The 18,115-nt window shown below is 46.1% G+C and overlaps 1 protein-coding gene across 4 annotated transcripts in view; it reads right to left on the bottom strand.

Moving 5' to 3' along the window:
* The window catches only part of APC (APC regulator of WNT signaling pathway), a 360,826-nt gene that overhangs the window by 284,327 nt on the left and 58,384 nt on the right, over positions 1-18,115 (bottom strand). For all 4 annotated transcript variants that reach the window (XR_010248728.1, XM_063964129.1, XM_063964126.1 and 1 more), the window contains exon 2: positions 17,062-17,148. The gene's annotated coding sequence lies outside the window, so the exon portion shown is untranslated. The remainder of the gene's footprint in view (positions 1-17,061; positions 17,149-18,115) is intronic.

Genomic DNA, 18,115 nt, shown 5'->3' with positions numbered 1-18,115 from the left:
GAGAGGCAGAGGAGGGAACACATACACTGACTGGTACACCCACGGTGTTACCAGAGCGTCCACCGCTATCGCCTGAGGGTCCCTTGACCTGGCGCATTATCTGTCTAGTTTCTTGTTGAGACGAGACGCCATCATGTCCACCTTTGGTTTTTCCCAACGGTTTACAATCACGTGGAAGACTTCTGGGTGAAGTCCCCACTCCCCCGGGTGGAGGTCGTGTCTGCTGAGGAAGTCTGCTTCCCAGTTGTCCACTCCCGGAATGAACACCGCTGACAGTGCTGTCACATAATTTTCCGCCCAGCGAAGAATTCTTGCAGCTTCTGCCATTGCCCTCCTGCTTCTTGTGCCGCCCTGTCTGTTTACGTGGGCGACTGCCGTGATGTTGTCCGATTGGATCAATACCGACTGACCCTGAAGCAGAGGCCTTGCTTGACTTAGGGCATTGTAAATTGCCCTTAGTTCCAGGATATTTATGTGAAGAGACGTTTCCATGCTTGACCACAAGCCCTGGAAATTTCTTCCCTGTGTGACTGCTCCCCAGCCTCTCAGGCTGGCATCCGTGGTCACCAGAATACAGTCCTGAATGCCGAATCTGCGGCCCTCTAGAAGATGAGCACTCTGCAACCACCACAGGAGAGACACCCTTGTCCTTGGAGATAGGGTTATCCGCTGATGCATCTGAAGATGCGATCCGGACCATTTGTCCAGCAGATCCCACTGAAAAGTTCTTGCATGGAATCTTCCGAATGGAATCGCTTCGTAAGAAGCCACCATCTTTCCCAGGACCCTTGTGCATTGATGCACTGACACTTGTCCAGGTTTCAGGAGGTTCCTGACTAGCTCGGATAACTCCCTGGCCTTCTCCTCCGGGAGAAACACCTTTTTCTGGACTGTGTCCAGAATCATCCCGAGGAACAGTAGACGTGTTGTTGGAATCAGCTGCGATTTTGGAATATTTAGAATCCACTCGTGCTGACGTAGCACTACCTGAGATAGTGCTACTCCGACCTCTAACTGTTCCCTGGACCTTGCCCTTATCAGGAGATCGTCCAAGTAAGGGATAATTAAGACGCCTTTTCTTCGAAGAAGAATCATCATTTCGGCCATTACCTTGGTAAAGACCCGTGGTGCCGTGGACAATCCAAATGGCAGTGTCTGAAACTGATAATGACAGTTTTGTACCACAAACACGAGGTACCCTTGGTGAGAAGGGTAGATTGGGACATGGAGATAAGCATCTTTGATGTCCAGAGACACCATATAGTCCCCTTCTTCCAGGTTCGCTATCACTGCTCTGAGTGACTCCATCTTGAATTTGAACCTTTTTATGTAAGTGTTCAATGATTTCAGATTTAAAATCGGTCTCACCGAGCCGTCCGGCTTCGGTACCACAAACAGCGTGGAGTAATACCCCTTTCCCTGTTGTAGGAGGGGTACCTTGATTATCACCTGCTGGGAATACAGCTTGTGAATAGCTTCCAGTACTGCCTCCCTGTCGGAAAGAGACGTTGGTAGAGCAGACTTCAGGAACCGGCGAGGGGGAGACGTCTCGAATTCCAATTTGTACCCCTGTGATACTACCTGCAGGATCCAGGGGTCCACTTGCGAGTGAGCCCACTGCGCGTTGAAATTTTTGAGACGGGCCCCCACCGTGCCTGAGTCCGCTTGTAAAGCCCCAGCGTCATGCTGAAGACTTGGCAGAAGCGGGGGAGGGCTTCTGATCCTGGGAAGAGGCTGCCTGCTGCAGTCTTTTTCCCCTTCCTCTGCCCCGGGGCAGAAATGAGTGGCCTTTTGCCCGCTTGCCCTTATGGGGACGAAAGGACTGAGTTTGAAAAGACGGTGTCTTTTTCTGCTGAGAGGTGACCTGGGGTAAAAAGGTGGATTTCCCAGCCGTCGCCGTGGCCACCAGGTCCGATAGACCGACCCCAAATAACTCCTCCCCTTTATACGGCAAAACTTCCATATGCCGTTTGGAATCCGCATCACCTGACCACTGTCGTGTCCATAAACTTCTTCTGGCAGAAATGGACAGCGCACTTACTCTTGATGCCAGGGTGCAAATATCCCTCTGTGCATCTCGCATATATAGTAATGCATCCTTTAAATGCTCTATAGTCAATAATATACTGTCCCTATCCAGGGTATCAATATTTTCAGTCAGGGAATCCGACCAAGCCACTCCAGCGCTGCACATCCAGGCTGAGGCGATTGCTGGTTGTAGTATAACACCAGTATGTGTGTATATACCCTTTAGGATATTTTCCAGCTTTCTATCAGCTGGTTCCTTGAGGGCGGCCGTATCAGGAGACGGCAACGCCACTTGTTTTGATAAGCGTGTGAGCGCCTTATCTACCCTAGGGGGTGTTTCCCAACGCGCCCTAACCTCTGGCGGGAAAGGGTATAATGCCAATAATTTATTAGAAATCAGCAGTTTTTTATCGGGGGAAACCCACGCTTTGTCACACACCTCATTTAATTCATCTGATTCAGGAAAAACTATGGGTAGTTTTTTCACACCCCACATAATACCCCTTTTTGTGGTACTTGTAGTATCAGAAATGTTCAAAGCCTCCTTCATTGCCGTGATCATGTAACGTGTGGCCCTACTGGACATTACGTTTGTCTCGTCACCGTCGACGCTGGATCACGTAATTCCTTCCATACGACCATCCAGTCAGGTGTCGACTCCCTAGGGGGTGACATCACTATTACAGGCAATTGCTCCGCCTCCACATCATTTTCCTCCTCATACATGTCGACACAATCGTACCGACACACAGCACACACACAGGGAATGCTCTGATAGAGGACAGGACCCCACGAGCCCTTTGGGGAGACAGAGGGAGAGTTTGCCAGCACACACCAGAGCGCTATATATATATACAGGGATAACCTTATATAAGTGTTTCTCCCTTCTATAGCTGCTGTATTTGTATTATCTGCCAATTAGTGCCCCCCCTCTCTTGTTTTACCCTGATTCTGTAGCAGGACTGCAGGGGAGAGTCAGGGAGCCGTCCTTCCAGCGGAGCTGTGAGGGAAAATGGCGCTTGTGTGCTGAGGAGATAGGCTCCGCCCCCTTTTCGGCGGCCTTTTCTCCCACTTTTTTTAGGAAAACTGGCAGGGGTTAAATGCATCCATATAGCCCAGGAGCTATATGTGATGCATTTCTTTAGCCATATAAGGTTTAAAACGTGTTTTATTGCGTCTCAGGGCGCTCCCCCCCAGCGCCCTGCACCCTCAGTGACCGGAGTGTGAAGTGTGCTGAGAGCAATGGAGCACAGCTGCAGTGCTGTGCGCTACCTTATTGAAGACAGGAACGTCTTCTGCCGCCGATTTTTCCGGACATCTTCGCTCTTCTGGCTCTGTAAGGGGGCCGGCGGCGCGGCTCCGGGACCCATCCAAGCTGAGCCTGTGATCGTCCCTCTGGAGCTAATGTCCAGTAGCCAAGAAGCCCAATCCACTCTGCATGCAGGTGAGTTCGCTGCTTCTCCCCTTAGTCCCACGATGCAGTGAGCCTGTTGCCAGCAGGTCTCACTGAAAATAAAAAACCTATTTAAACTTTTACTCTAAGCAGCTCAGGAGAGCTACCTAGCATGCACCCTTCTCGGCCGGGCACAAAAATCTAACTGAGGCTTGGAGGAGGGTCATAGGGGGAGGAGCCAGTGCACACCAGCTAGTCATAAAGCTTTTACTTTTGTGCCCAGTCTCCTGCGGAGCCGCTATTCCCCATGGTCCTTACGGAGTTCCCAGCATCCACTAGGACGTCAGAGAAAATAAGATTTTACTTACCGATAAATCTATTTCTCGGAGTCCGTAGTGGATGCTGGGGTTCCTGAAAGGACCATGGGGAATAGCGGCTCCGCAGGAGACAGGGCACAAAAAGTAAAGCTTTTCCAGATCAGGTGGTGTGCACTGGCTCCTCCCCCTATGACCCTCCTCCAGACTCCAGTTAGGTACTGTGCCCGGACGAGCGTACACAATAAGGGAGGATTTTGAATCCCGGGTAAGACTCATACCAGCCACACCAATCACACCGTACAACCTGTGATCTAAACCCAGTTAACAGTATGATAACAGCGGAGCCTCTGAAAGATGGCTTCCTTCAACAATAACCCGAATTAGTTAACAATAACTATGTACAATTTATGCAGATAATCCGCACTTGGGATGGGCGCCCAGCATCCACTACGGACTCCGAGAAATAGATTTATCGGTAAGTAAAATCTTATTTTCTCTATCGTCCTAGTGGATGCTGGGGTTCCTGAAAGGACCATGGGGATTATACCAAAGCTCCCAAATGGGCGGGAGAGTGCGGATGACTCTGCAGCACCGAATGAGAGAACTCCAGGTCCTCCTTAGCCAGAGTATCAAATTTGTAAAATTTTACAAACGTGTTCTCCCCTGACCACGTAGCTGCTCGGCAAAGTTGTAATGCCGAGACCCCTCGGGCAGCCGCCCAAGATGAGCCCACCTTCCTTGTGGAGTGGGCCTTTACAGATTTAGGCTGTGGCAGGCCTGCCACAGAATGTGCAAGTTGGATTGTGCTACAGATCCAACGAGCAATCGTCTGCTTAGACGCAGGAGCACCCATCTTGTTGGGTGCATACAATATAAACAACGAGTCAGATTTTCTGACTCCAGCTGTCCTTGCAATATATATTTTTAATGCTCTGACAACGTCCAGTAACTTGGAGTCCTCCAAGTCACTTGTAGCCGCAGGCACTACAATAGGCTGGTTCAGATGAAATGCTGACACCACCTTAGGGAGAAAATGCGGACGAGTCCGCAGTTCTGCCCTGTCCGAATGGAAAATCAGATATGGGCTTTTGTAAGATAAAGCTGCCAATTCTGATACTCTCCTGGCAGAAGCCAGGGCTAGAAGCATGGTCACTTTCCAAGTGAGATATTTCAAATCCACCTTATTTAGTGGTTCAAACCAATGAGATTTTAGAAAATCCAAAACCACATTGAGATCCCACGGTGCCACTGGAGGCACCACAGGAGGCTGTATATGCAGCACTCCCTTAACAAAGGTCTGGACTTCAGGGACTGAAGCCAATTCTTTTTGAAAGAAAATCGACAGGGCCGAAATTTGAACCTTAATAGATCCCAATTTGAGACCCATAGACAATCCTGATTGCAGGAAATGTAGGAATCGACCCAGTTGAAATTCCTCCGTCGGAGCACTCCGATCTTCGCACCACGCAACATATTTTCGCCAAATTCGGTGATAATGTTGCACGGTTACTTCCTTCCTTGCTTTAATCAAAGTAGGAATGACTTCTTCCGGCATGCCTTTTTCCTTTAGGATCCGGCGTTCAACCGCCATGCCGTCAAACGCAGCCGCGGTAAGTCTTGAAACAGACAGGGACCCTGCTAAAACAAGTCCCTCCTTAGAGGTAGAGGCCACGGATCTTCCGTGATCATCTCTTGAAGTTCCGGGTACCAAGTCCTTCTTGGCCAATCCGGAACCACTAGTATCGTTCTTACGCCTCTTTGCCGTATAATTCTCAATACTTTTGGTATGAGAGGCAGAGGAGGAAACACATACACCGACTGGTACACCCAAGGCGTTACCAGCGCGTCCACAGCTATTGCCTGCGGATCTCTTGACCTGGCGCAATACCTGTCCAGTTTTTTGTTGAGGCGAGACGCCATCATGTCCACCATTGGTCTTTCCCAACGGGTTACCAGCATGTGGAAGACTTCTGGATGAAGTCCCCACTCTCCCGGGTGAAGATCGTGTCTGCTGAGGAAGTCTGCTTCCCAGTTGTCCACTCCCGGGATGAACACTGCTGACAGTGCTATCACATGATTCTCTGCCCAGCGAAGAATCCTTGCAGCTTCTGCCATTGCACTCCTGCTTCTTGTGCCGCCCTGTCTGTTCACATGGGCGACTGCCGTGATGTTGTCCGACTGGATCAACACCGGTTTTCCCTGAAGCAGAGGTTCTGCCTGGCTTAGAGCATTGTATATTGCTCTTAGTTCCAGAATGTTTATGTGAAGAGACGTTTCCAGACTCGTCCATACTCCCTGGAAGTTTCTTCCTTGTGTGACTGCTCCCCAGCCTCTCAGGCTGGCGTCCGTGGTCACCAGGATCCAATCCTGTATGCCGAATCTGCGGCCCTCCAATAGATGAGGACTCTGCAACCACCACAGAAGAGACACCCTTGTCCTTGGAGACAGGGTTATCCGTAGGTGCATCTGAAGATGCGACCCTGACCATTTGTCCAACAGATCCCTTTGGAAAATTCTTGCGTGGAATCTGCCGAATGGAATTGCTTCGTAAGAAGCCACCATTTTTCCCAGGACTCTTGTGCATTGATGTACAGACACCTTTCCTGGTTTTAGGAGGTTCCTGATAAGCTCGGATAACTCCTTGGCTTTTTCCTCCGGGAGAAAAACCTTTTTCTGAACCGTGTCCAGAATCATCCCTAGGAACAGCAGACGAGTTGTCGGCATTAACTGGGATTTTGGAATATTCAGAATCCACCCGTGCTGTTTTAGCACTTCTTGAGACAGTGCTAATCCCATCTCTAGCTGTTCTCTGGACCTTGCCCTTATTAGGAGATCGTCCAAGTATGGGATAATTAATATGCCTTTTCTTCGAAGAAGAATCATCATCTCGGCCATTACCTTTGTAAAGATCCGAGGTGCCGTGGACAATCCGAACGGCAGCGTCTGAAACTGATAGTGACAGTTTTGTACAACGAACCTGAGGTACCCCTGGTGTGAGGGGTAAATTGGAACGTGGAGATACGCATCCTTGATGTCCAAGGATACCATAAAGTCCCCCTCTTCCAGGTTCGCTATCACTGCTCTGAGTGACTCCATCTTGAACTTGAACTTCTTTATGTACAGGTTCAAGGACTTCAGATTTAGAATAGGCCTTACCGAGCCATCCGGCTTCGGTACCACAAAAAGAGTGGAATAATACCCCTTCCCTTGTTGTAGAAGAGGTACCTTGACTATCACCTGCTGAGAGTACAGCTTGTGAATGGCTTCCAAAACCGTCTCCCTTTCGGAGGGGGACGTTGGTAAAGCAGACTTCAGGAAACGGCGAGGTGGATCTGTCTCTAATTCCAACCTGTACCCTTGAGATATTATCTGCAGGATCCAGGGATCTACCTGCGAGTGAGCCCACTGCGCGCTGTAATTTTTGAGACGACCGCCCACCGTCCCCGAGTCCGCTTGAGAAGCCCCAGCGTCATGCTGAGGCTTTTGTAGAAGCCGGGGAGGGCTTCTGTTCCTGGGAAGGAGCTGCGTGTTGCTGTCTCTTCCCTCGACCTCTGCCTCGTGGCAGATATGAATAGCCCTTTGCTCTCTTATTTTTAAAGGAACGAAAGGGCTGCGGTTGAAAAGTCGGTGCCTTTTTCTGTTGGGGAGTGACTTGAGGTAGAAAGGTGGATTTCCCGGCTGTAGCCGTGGCCACCAAATCTGATAGACCGACTCCAAATAACTCCTCCCCTTTATACGGCAAAACTTCCATATGCCGTTTTGAATCCGCATCGCCTGTCCACTGTCGCGTCCATAAAGCTCTTCTGGCCGAAATGGACATAGCACTTACCCGTGATGCCAGTGTGCAGATATCCCTCTGTGCATCACACATATAAAGAAATGCATCCTTTATTTGTTCTAACGACAGTAAAATATTGTCCCTGTCCAGGGTATCAATATTTTCAATCAGGGACTCTGACCAAACTACCCCAGCACTGCCCATCCAGGCAGTCGCTACAGCTGGTCGTAGTATAACACCTGCATGTGTGTATATACTTTTTTGGATATTTTCCATCCTCCTATCTGATGGATCTTTAAGTGCGGCCGTCTCAGGAGAGGGTAACGCTACTTGTTTAGATAAGCGTGTTAGCGCCTTGTCCACCCTAGGAGGTGTTTCCCAGCGCTCCCTAACCTCTGGCGGGAAAGGGTATAATGCCAATAATTTCTTTGAAATTATCAGCTTTTTATCAGGGGCAACCCACGCTTCATTACACACGTCATTTAATTCTTCTGATTCAGGAAAAACTATAGGTAGTTTTTTCACACCCCACATAATACCCTGTTTAGTGGTACCTGTAGTATCAGCTAAATGTAGCGCCTCCTTCATTGCCAAAATCATATAACGTGTGGCCCTACTGGAAAATACGGTTGATTCGTCACCGTCACCACTGGAGTCAGTGCCTGCGTCTGGGTCTGTGTCGACCGACTGAGGCAAAGGGCGTTTCACAGCCCCTGACGGTGTTTGAGTCGCCTGGACAGGCACTAATTGATTGTCCGGCCGCCTCATGTCGTCAAACGACTGCTTTAGCGTGTTGACACTATCCCGTAGTTCCATAAATAAAGGCATCCATTCTGGTGTCGACTCCCTAGGGGGTGACATCCTCATATTTGGCAATTGCTCCGCCTCCACACCAATATCGTCCTCATACATGTCGACACACACGTACCGACACACAGCAGACACACAGGGAATGCTCCTAACGAAGACAGGACCCACTAGCCCTTTGGGGAGACAGAGGGAGAGTTTGCCAGCACACACCAAAAGCGCTATATATATATATCAGGGATAGCCTTATAATAAGTGCTCCCTTATAGCTGCTTTGTTATATCAAAATATCGCCATAAATTTGCCCCCCCCCCTCTCTGTTTTACCCTGTTTCTGTAGTGCAGTGCAGGGGAGAGACTTGGGAGCCGTCCTGACCAGCGGAGCTGTGAGAGGAAATGGCGCCGTGTGCTGAGGAGATGGGCCCCGCCCCTTTTCTGGCGGGCTCGTCTCCCGCTATTTAGAGAAATCAGGCAGGGGTTAAATATCTCCATATAGCCTCTATGGGCTATATGTGAGGTATTTTTAGCCTTTATATAGGTTACATTTGCCTCCCAGGGCGCCCCCCCCCAGCGCCCTGCACCCTCAGTGACCGCGTGTGAAGTGTGCTGAGAGGAAAATGGCGCACAGCTGCAGTGCTGTGCGCTACCTTTAGAAGACTGCAGGAGTCTTCAGCCGCCGATTCTGGACCTCTTCTGACTTCAGCATCTGCAAGGGGGCCGGCGGCGCGGCTCCGGTGACCATCCAGGCTGTACCTGTGATCGTCCCTCTGGAGCTTGATGTCCAGTAGCCAAGAAGCCAATCCATCCTGCACGCAGGTGAGTTGACTCCTTCTCCCCTCAGTCCCTCGCTGCAGTGATCCTGTTGCCAGCAGGAATCACTGTAAAATAAAAAACCTAGCTAAACTTTTTCTAAGCAGCTCTTTAGGAGAGCCACCTAGATTGCACCCTTCTCGGCCGGGCACAAAAATCTAACTAGAGTCTGGAGGAGGGTCATAGGGGGAGGAGCCAGTGCACACCACCTGATCTGGAAAAGCTTTACTTTTTGTGCCCTGTCTCCTGCGGAGCCGCTATTCCCCATGGTCCTTTCAGGAACCCCAGCATCCACTAGGACGATAGAGAAAAACTGGTTAAAAACAGAAATACAATTTGACTAATTTGCAAAAAAAAAAAGGGGGGGGATAGAGGACTGCTGCGCCTCAGAGAGCTGCAGTGGGGAAATCTACGGGTGATCACTCAATCACCCTATAACATAAATGCACAAGGAATGAGAAATCCCTTCTGCGCTCATCCAACAACAATGTACAGTGATGCAATAGTTCAGATAAGTTGTCAGTAAATCAGTCTATGAAGAGATTCTGGTCTCTGCCTCAGTTCTTTTCCATACAGGAGATGTTAGGTGCAAGAGGACTTGATGCGTACCATACTCACATGGAGTCGTGATATGTCCCTCATATAAAGGTATCTTTGGGTCCTCTGTTCTTTTCTCTCCCACTTCTCCAGAGTAAAAAGTTCTTATCCTCGTGGTTGAAAAAAATAGAAATGGGACAGAAGAACAACTGAGAGTGTAGTAAGTTCGTGAAGGCGGGAGGTCACTGGATAAAGATGAGTGAAAGAGTGTGATGGACGTGGCTCTAAGGGTTAATAGTCTGGAATTTTCATCCTTTCTACAGGTGATGGTACAAGAGTGGAGGTGCTCAGAGTGGATGATAATTTAACGCGTAGCGTACTCACGTTAAATAACGGTTGTTTCTGCCTATAAAGGTATCTTTAATCCTTCGTTTCCCCTTCTTCTTCCTCTTGTCCCAGAGATGATACTGGATCGATGTTTTTTTTCCTCGGCGACAAGCAAAAAAGACAAGGGGACGACTGATAGTGTAGTATGTATGTAACAACACGTGACCATATGTAACTTTTTTAGAGTAGAGAGTGACCTTTAAATTATTCTGATGACTTGGTGCGTACCATACTCACATCCATAAGAGGAGGGAAAAAGTGCATAAAGGTATCTTTCCTTATACTGGTGTTTATCAAAACCTGGTGTTGTCACTTAGAATCACTCACACTTAAATGTGACAGACGATACGTAAAAAAATAGGCGTACCCAACTCACACTTAATAGTGTTGAGACCTGTATATAAAGGTATCTTTGGAGTGGTCCTAGATATGCCGGGTCCCCAATTCTACTCCTCTCGTGGTTAGCGGTGTACGTATGGGGAGAAAGACCGAGTGTCAATAATTCAAAGATGAAGTATTTGACACACAAAATTTATTGAACACAAAAAAATCAAACAGAAACTGGCAATGGACCCGTGGTCAAAACAGGAAAGGTTTTGCAGAGATGAGTAAAGATGTAAAAAGTCCGGACTATCCTCACCTTAGCTAATACCGTCCTGATTAATCACTGGTGGTCCTGGCCCTCACACCAACGCGTTTCGACAGAAATGTCTTTTTCAAAGTGTGTAGTGAGGGCACTAGTACAATTATTTATACCCCCCAACAGGAAGTCATGTGGTGGGGGTGGAGTTACATCTTAGCAGAATTACATCCATAAAAACAGATAGTTAATATTCTATGTCTACCTGTCATGCATAAGAGATTACTAATAGACATTAGTATAACAATATAGAATAATATAACATATTTAAAACGTTTTTAAAACATAAGAATGGTGACTACCTGTCCAGTGGAACGCATGACGTGCCGGAAGTGACGCACGTGCGTTCCACCTCGGACCATAACATATTAAAAAAAACCATGTGTAGCTGTAGCTAAAACTGAATAAAAGATTAAACCAGTGGCCATAGAAAGGACATTGTTTTTAATGTATCCTTTACAGAACTTGTGAATGGGAGCGCACGCGAGCACGGAAGTGACAAGCATGCGCTCCCGGAAGTGACTTGTGTTAGTCAATCACTATCTATGATTGTTCATCTTGGCAGAGGTAATATAGCCATACTCCCCAGCATATTATACTTCTTTCACATTCCTATGTCTAAGCATTTGCAGCCCCATACATCCCATTTTATATGTGAAGGTAGGCGTCCAGGGTGCTCATCAGGGTTTTACAGAGGACCTTTCCAGGCTGGAGGTCACTGTATTCATGACTTCATATGATATTATGTGGCAGAGCAGCTCAGTCAGTACAGCTCAGTTTAGCTTGGTGCAACACCCGCTAGACTTTGGATATGAATTGGGCTTGGAGCCTGAGATACCTTCATCTTAATCCCTCTTATGATTTGCATTCTTATGATGCCCAAAAAACACCAACTCATCTCCCAATCATTTCTCACTCCTTGGCAATCAGGAACTGCGATAACAGATTTGTGCTCTCTCTTCAACCTCCCCAAGTTTTCCCATTACATAACTTTCCTCCAGGCTCACAACAGGCCTCATTCGGTCTATGGTTGGCTGAGGACATACAATTTATGAATACTCACAATGTTTCTAAGGTATTCTGTCCAAATTTGGACTTTTCTCAGAATAAATTGTGTATAAATCATAGGCCCCTAACAGTAGAAATATTGGGGGAGATTCAAATGTTTAAAAAGTCAGTTGGGAGTCTGTTTTTTCCTATCTAATAGACAGGAAAAAACAGACACCCAACCGACTTTTCAAACATTTGAATTCCACCCACTGTGTTTTAAACAAGCTTCCACAAATGATTACATTTTCACTTTATACTATGAGCTGACAACTCCAAGTCTCAATTCTCATGAGCCCACAATCCTGCTTGGGAGGCAGATGTGGACCAAAGGCTTGATGAAGAAGGCTGGATGTAAATTATAGAGAAAATGCTGCATCAAGTTCAATCGGGGTGAAAATTCAGGAGAATAAACAGAAATTCTGTTCATGGTAGTATGCATCCACAAGACCTGCCACAATATATACAGACTTCACTGATCAATATTGGCAGTGCTGCCTTACACCACGTCCATTCACATTTGGTGGAGAAGCCCAAGACTTTCGGGTTTCTGTGATGATGTGCACAATTCAACATAGTTGATCCTACCACCATGACACCCAAGTTGCCTCTTATCAAAACAAATTGATACAGCATATGATCTCTCTGGCCATATGACAACTAGTGTCTGAGTGAAAACAGTCAAACTCACCCACAACTGCAATTAATAAAATCTGGCAGACACATCATATAGAGTACATGACTTGTATAATAAAGAACGCTTCTAAAACCTTTGATAAAATCTGGGGTCTTTGGTCAACATTCATCAAGGCTCGTAAATCATTTTCACTACATTCTGCTTTGGGTCCTTACATTCTTTTCCCTCCCTCACTCATACAGTCTGACAAGCCAGTCCCCTTTCCCTATCATTTCAAAATTGGTCCGTAGAGATCGCGGTCATGGAAATTTTTATTTGTGTTTATTCTATTATCTTGACTCAACCCACCTTTAGAAATGTCATTATGCTTTAATGACTTGTGATTAGTATCTGTGGTCAACATAAAAAAGTCTAGTGTTCACTCTAGGCTGTTTTAGCAGGGCGCCTCGCCCTGCCCGTTTTTTAGAAGGCAAACCCCGCTCTGCCCCTTTTGCGGCGCCCTGCTAGAACAGTCGCCCGCCTCCTGCCCTCCCAGCGTGTAAATATGCCGTGCTCATGCGCGCGGCATCCATTCACGCATTGGGAGAGAGCTGGGGGAAGCCCAGCACCGACGGAGGTGCTGGGCACGCCCCCAAAAGTGAGGTCGCCGGCCACAGACGCCCTCTATAGTAGCGTCTGTGGGCCGCACCGCCCACTAAAATGACGGGGGCGCAACCACGCCCCCTAATTTGAATAGCCGCGCCCCCGTTTCGGACGCAGACGGGGGAGAGCAGCACTACAGCAGAGGTCTTACTTGCTGGAGCCGGGTGGACGCTGTTGTGAGCGGTGGCTGTGACATCCTCCAGCGCTGCTCTCCCCGTCCCCGCCTCGGCTCTCCCATCTCCGGAACTGCTCTCCCCATCTCACTTCGACTTTTTTTTAAAGTCGAATTGAGATGGTCGGATCGGCAGCTATTCCGCTGATCCACGTGCTTTTCGACAAGTCGAATGCCTTGACTTGTCGAAAAATTTGGGGTTATATTGAATAGGTCGGAACCCCTTCCGACCTGAAAAAAAAGTCGAAAACGGACGTCTTTTTGACAGATGGCAGCTTTCGACTTCAATCGGATATATACCTCTAAATATTTCAAATTGTAAAATTCTCCGTAACAACTACTATTGGCTTGCTCATAAAAAGGATTTACTGAATATCCTGTTTTTATCATATTCTGCAATATAAAGTTACTTTGAAGTAGTAATTTGTCATAACATGTTATAAAGGCACTACAATGGCAGAGAAACACTAGCATAAGGCTAGATTTCTGGAAGGAGAATACAGGAAAGAGGGTCCGTTTTGTATAGTTCTAAACATTGCACTACTTTAACTTCATGTTTTTTTTTTATACACATCCCCCATTGTCTACAAAGTTAGAAACAATATATTATTAACATCCTTTTAGCTGGCAGTTCCTTCCTGTCTGGTGTATGATGTAACGTGTTATTTTGTAGTTATTCCCCCTTAGATTACAACATTGTGTAATCTGAAGCAAGAACATTATAGTTGTGCATGGTTACTACTCCAAATAATTCAGTTTCCTACATACAATAGTACAGTTTAAAGCCATCTCATGCTCACTCGGAAATCACTTCCCTTAAACAACCACCAGGTGCATCCTTTCTGCCTCTTGTCCATTTCCTATACATCCCGTATCTGTGTCACAGTGACAAATAACTCTAGAACATGTATACACAAATATTAAGCTATTTGAGGGCAACAACAAAGTGAATAAAGGCATCTTAGTCCCATATTTTCTCATTCAGAAGACAGGGATCAATGATCCCTAGAAGTAAAAAATGGCTTCTTCACATATTCCAGGGCATCATCCTGTTTTTGCACTCACTCATCCTGTTATGTAAAGGTAGCCCGCATGCACAAACTGTGTTTATGCGTAGGGAATAAGGATTACTGGAGCACCTGGGCACAAGCTTGTAAGAACCGATACACATGGGTATTACTATGCACTGTGTCTCTTTGCTCAGTACAACTACATAATAAGTCATAAGCCTGTTACCTCTCATAAAGCCACATGGTGAAACGTGAATATCCCCTCGCCTGCTGCACACTAGCAGCTATGGAAAGTTCATTAGTCAAATGTACTGGATAGATATATTTACACATAGTAATTAGGTCACATCTTTGGAGCCTTTTCTCAAACAAATCCAAATTGTCTGTTCTTTACAATGTAATGAGACCCATACATCTGAGATGGATTGCTCCAATTCATCATTCTGCAAACACCAGGGTCGAGGAATTGGGGAAATCCAAACAATTTCATGATTCCGACCAAAATAAAAAAAAATAAAAATGGAACATTGGTATCTCCAAATCTGTGATTTGTAACATGCAGAATTTCAATGATTTGCACAGTATACATTTAATAACACAAAACAAAGTAGCCAAACAAGATAGCCCTGGGGACCAAAAAGAAACAACAAGCTACATTGAAGAAAACAAAGTAGGGGCACTGGCCGACCGGTGTTATGGTCTCAATAGCAAGACATAGGGGAAATTCCCCAAACATATGTACCATGAGGCCACCAGCCAAAGCAAGTCACGCACAGCAGCATCTATTAGAGGTTGTCCATCTGCAACTTTATTCAAATGCTGCTACACCATCCCTTGTGCATGTCCGTGTGCCCAAATGTGTAAGGAGTGAGACGCCCACTTTCAGCGTCCATGCATGCTGTAATACTGGTCGCATCAACCCCACAGTAGGTTAACATTTTCAGGAAGACCATGGCTTCCTATGCATGTTGCTGTGCATCTGAACACAGCCGCTTGCACGGACACAAAACAGAAAAGAAATATGCCCACTCTGTTTTACCCATATTGTATATAGTACCAGATGCGTGGCAATATTAATGCCATATATGTATACAAAATAGACATTTGCTATTGGCGCTAACAATAATATGCTGCAAATCTCCGCGTATGTAGCAAATAAAACTGACGGGATTTTGTCACATTTTGATAAAAACATTTAAGCTTGCAGCCCATTGTCAAGGGACCCTAGTAGTACCTACACTAGAATAGATGCCTAACACGCCATTACATTGTGGTACTCACCACCCAGATACAGGAGAACATCAATACAGGGCTGGCTTTTTCTTTCAAAAATGGTGCCTAGTGCAATCATGCCAGCTTTCAATTAAGGCTATAAAAGGCTCATAAAATTAGAGTCCCTTGACAATGGGCTGCAAGCTTAAATGTTTTGATCAAAATGTGATAAAATCCCATCTGTTTTATTTGCTACATACACACAGATTTGCAGTATATTATTGTTAATGTCAATAGCAAAGGTATTTCTGTTTTGTATACATGTAGTGTTCACGCTAGGCTGTTTTTACAGGGTCCTGCCTAATTTTTATAGTGCAATATCCGCACTGCCCCTTTGCTACAACAGCCTGCCCGCTGCCACCGCGTGAATAGATGCCGCACAGGAGAGCTAGGGGAAAGCCAAACACCTACGCTCCCATCAGTGACGCCGACGGCTGGGGCATACCCCCATTAGTGACGCAGACGGGGCTGGCCCATCCCCCCCTTTTCATGCAGGCACGAATGCAGTGCCCCCGCAACCTTTGCACCCTGCCCGTTTTAAATCCTGAAGGGAACACTTTACATGTATGGCATTAATACTGCCATGCAGTTGGTACCACGAATAATATGAGTAAAACCGAGCGTGGGCATATTTCTTTTCAGTTTTGTGTCAATGCAAGCAAGGCTGCAAGATTAAATGTTTTGATCAACATATGACAAGTTTCCGTGTTATTTGCTACATACACACAGATTTGCAGTGTACTATGGCTGGCCTTGACACGCCCACTGAATGGACCACATTTGAGTGCACATCTAGGCACCTCCCAGTCAATGTCCAGGAACATCCGGCACTTTTCCTCCACCTTTCTGATACCGTCTGACCCAATCACAACAGCACCTCTGTGAGTACATTTAGGGTAATGTTGTGGCGTAGGGATTCCCAGAACTTTTCACATATGCACAGTTGCAAATAATTTCTCAACTATGTGAACAGCAGCACTGCATGTGAATGAGGACCTGTGTGTGAGTCATCTCGACACAAACATGTTTCATAACAGGTGGTATTACGGAAGCAAAGCCACACACGTTCCCAAATTGGACTAGAAAGAACACAGATGAAGCTTTCCCAGGTCAGAGTGGCTCAATAGTGGCAATAAACTAAGTCTGCAATGGGAAACATGAATGAATATAGGACAAACCATAATCAAAAAATGAGCTGGGCACAGATAGCCCTAAAAGATTTTTAGAAACATTTTGAGATACATCCCTGCAGGGAGCAATCTAGAAGAGTCTACAAGGGACCCTACGGAAAGGGTCAAGGATTAGATTCAATGAATTAATAAAGGTGACAGAGGGCAGTCAAGTTGATCACCTCTAGACATGCATACATTGTCACTCACCAAACCATATTTACTAACATTTATATAGCACCACTATATTACATTACATTTAACAATTGAGAACACTAATTAAACAATACTAAGTTTTACAAACAGACGGATACCGGGACAAACCTAAATCTCAAACAATGACAAAAACATTTAAATGTAGCTTTAAGAAATATCTACTACACCTTCAAACAGTACACAAAACAAAAGATTATTACTTTTTGAGCGCAAGGGATGCCCCTACAGATGTTCTTTTCACCACTGGTAAACAGCAGGATGCAGATCTTCTAATACTTCATCAATAGCTGGAGAGAAAGAAAAAAAACATAAAAAATATATTAGTGTGGAATATTTCAAATACATTTTTTCACACCCTTTATCCGACTTTAAAAAGGACTACAAGAGAGTAGAGACCATATCCCAACAGAAACTCAGAATGTGACGGCAGATAAGAACCACTTGGCCAATCTATTCTGCCCGTTTTAACCATATGGTTACCTCAAATCCTATTTGATCCTTATTTACTTGTAAGGATATTCCTATGTCTATCCAAAGCATGTTTACATTGCTCTACTGTCTTAGTAATTTTTCTTCAAATTTCCCCTGAACCTATCCTCCTCCAGTCTCAGTGCATGTCCTCGTGTTCTAATACTTCTCTTCCACTGAAGAATGTTTTCCTCCTGGACCTTGTTAAAACCCCTGGTATATTTGAAAGTTTCTACTATCATGCCCCCCCTTTCCCTTCTCTGCTCTAAACTATACATGTTAAGATCTTTGGGTCGGATGCAAATCTTCCGTCCCCCCTCCCGCCAGCGGGATTGTAATGTTACTGCCGATGGGCGCGACAACTTTTCAGCTTGACGCGCCTTAACCAGACTGTAACAAGCGCGATCCGCGTGATAATGGGGCACATTTGAATATCGCCCCTCTATCTCCCGTCACGTTAGACGGGAGAGAGTGGGTGCGATATCATTTGAATCCGGCCCTCTGAGTCTTTTGGGGCAAGTTTTGTGATGTACGCCATGCACCATTTTAGTTGCCCTTCTGTTTGCGCTCTGTATTTATATCCTTTTGGAGATATGAAGGATACTGAACACAGTATTCTAGATGAGGCCCTACCAATGACCTATACAGTGGCATTATTACTTTTTTCTTTCTGCTACTGATTCCTCACCCTATACAACCAAGCATCTGACTAGCCTTCCTCATTGCTTTGTTACATAGCTTAGCAGCCTTTAAGTCCCATGAAACAGTGACACCTAGATCCCTTTC

The sequence above is a fragment of the Pseudophryne corroboree genome, chromosome 1 (assembly GCF_028390025.1).
Source record: "Pseudophryne corroboree isolate aPseCor3 chromosome 1, aPseCor3.hap2, whole genome shotgun sequence".
NCBI classification, from domain to species: Eukaryota; Metazoa; Chordata; class Amphibia; order Anura; family Myobatrachidae; genus Pseudophryne; species Pseudophryne corroboree.
Note: the sequence above shows the minus strand (reverse complement) of the source record. Positions and strands in the feature narration are given on the sequence as shown.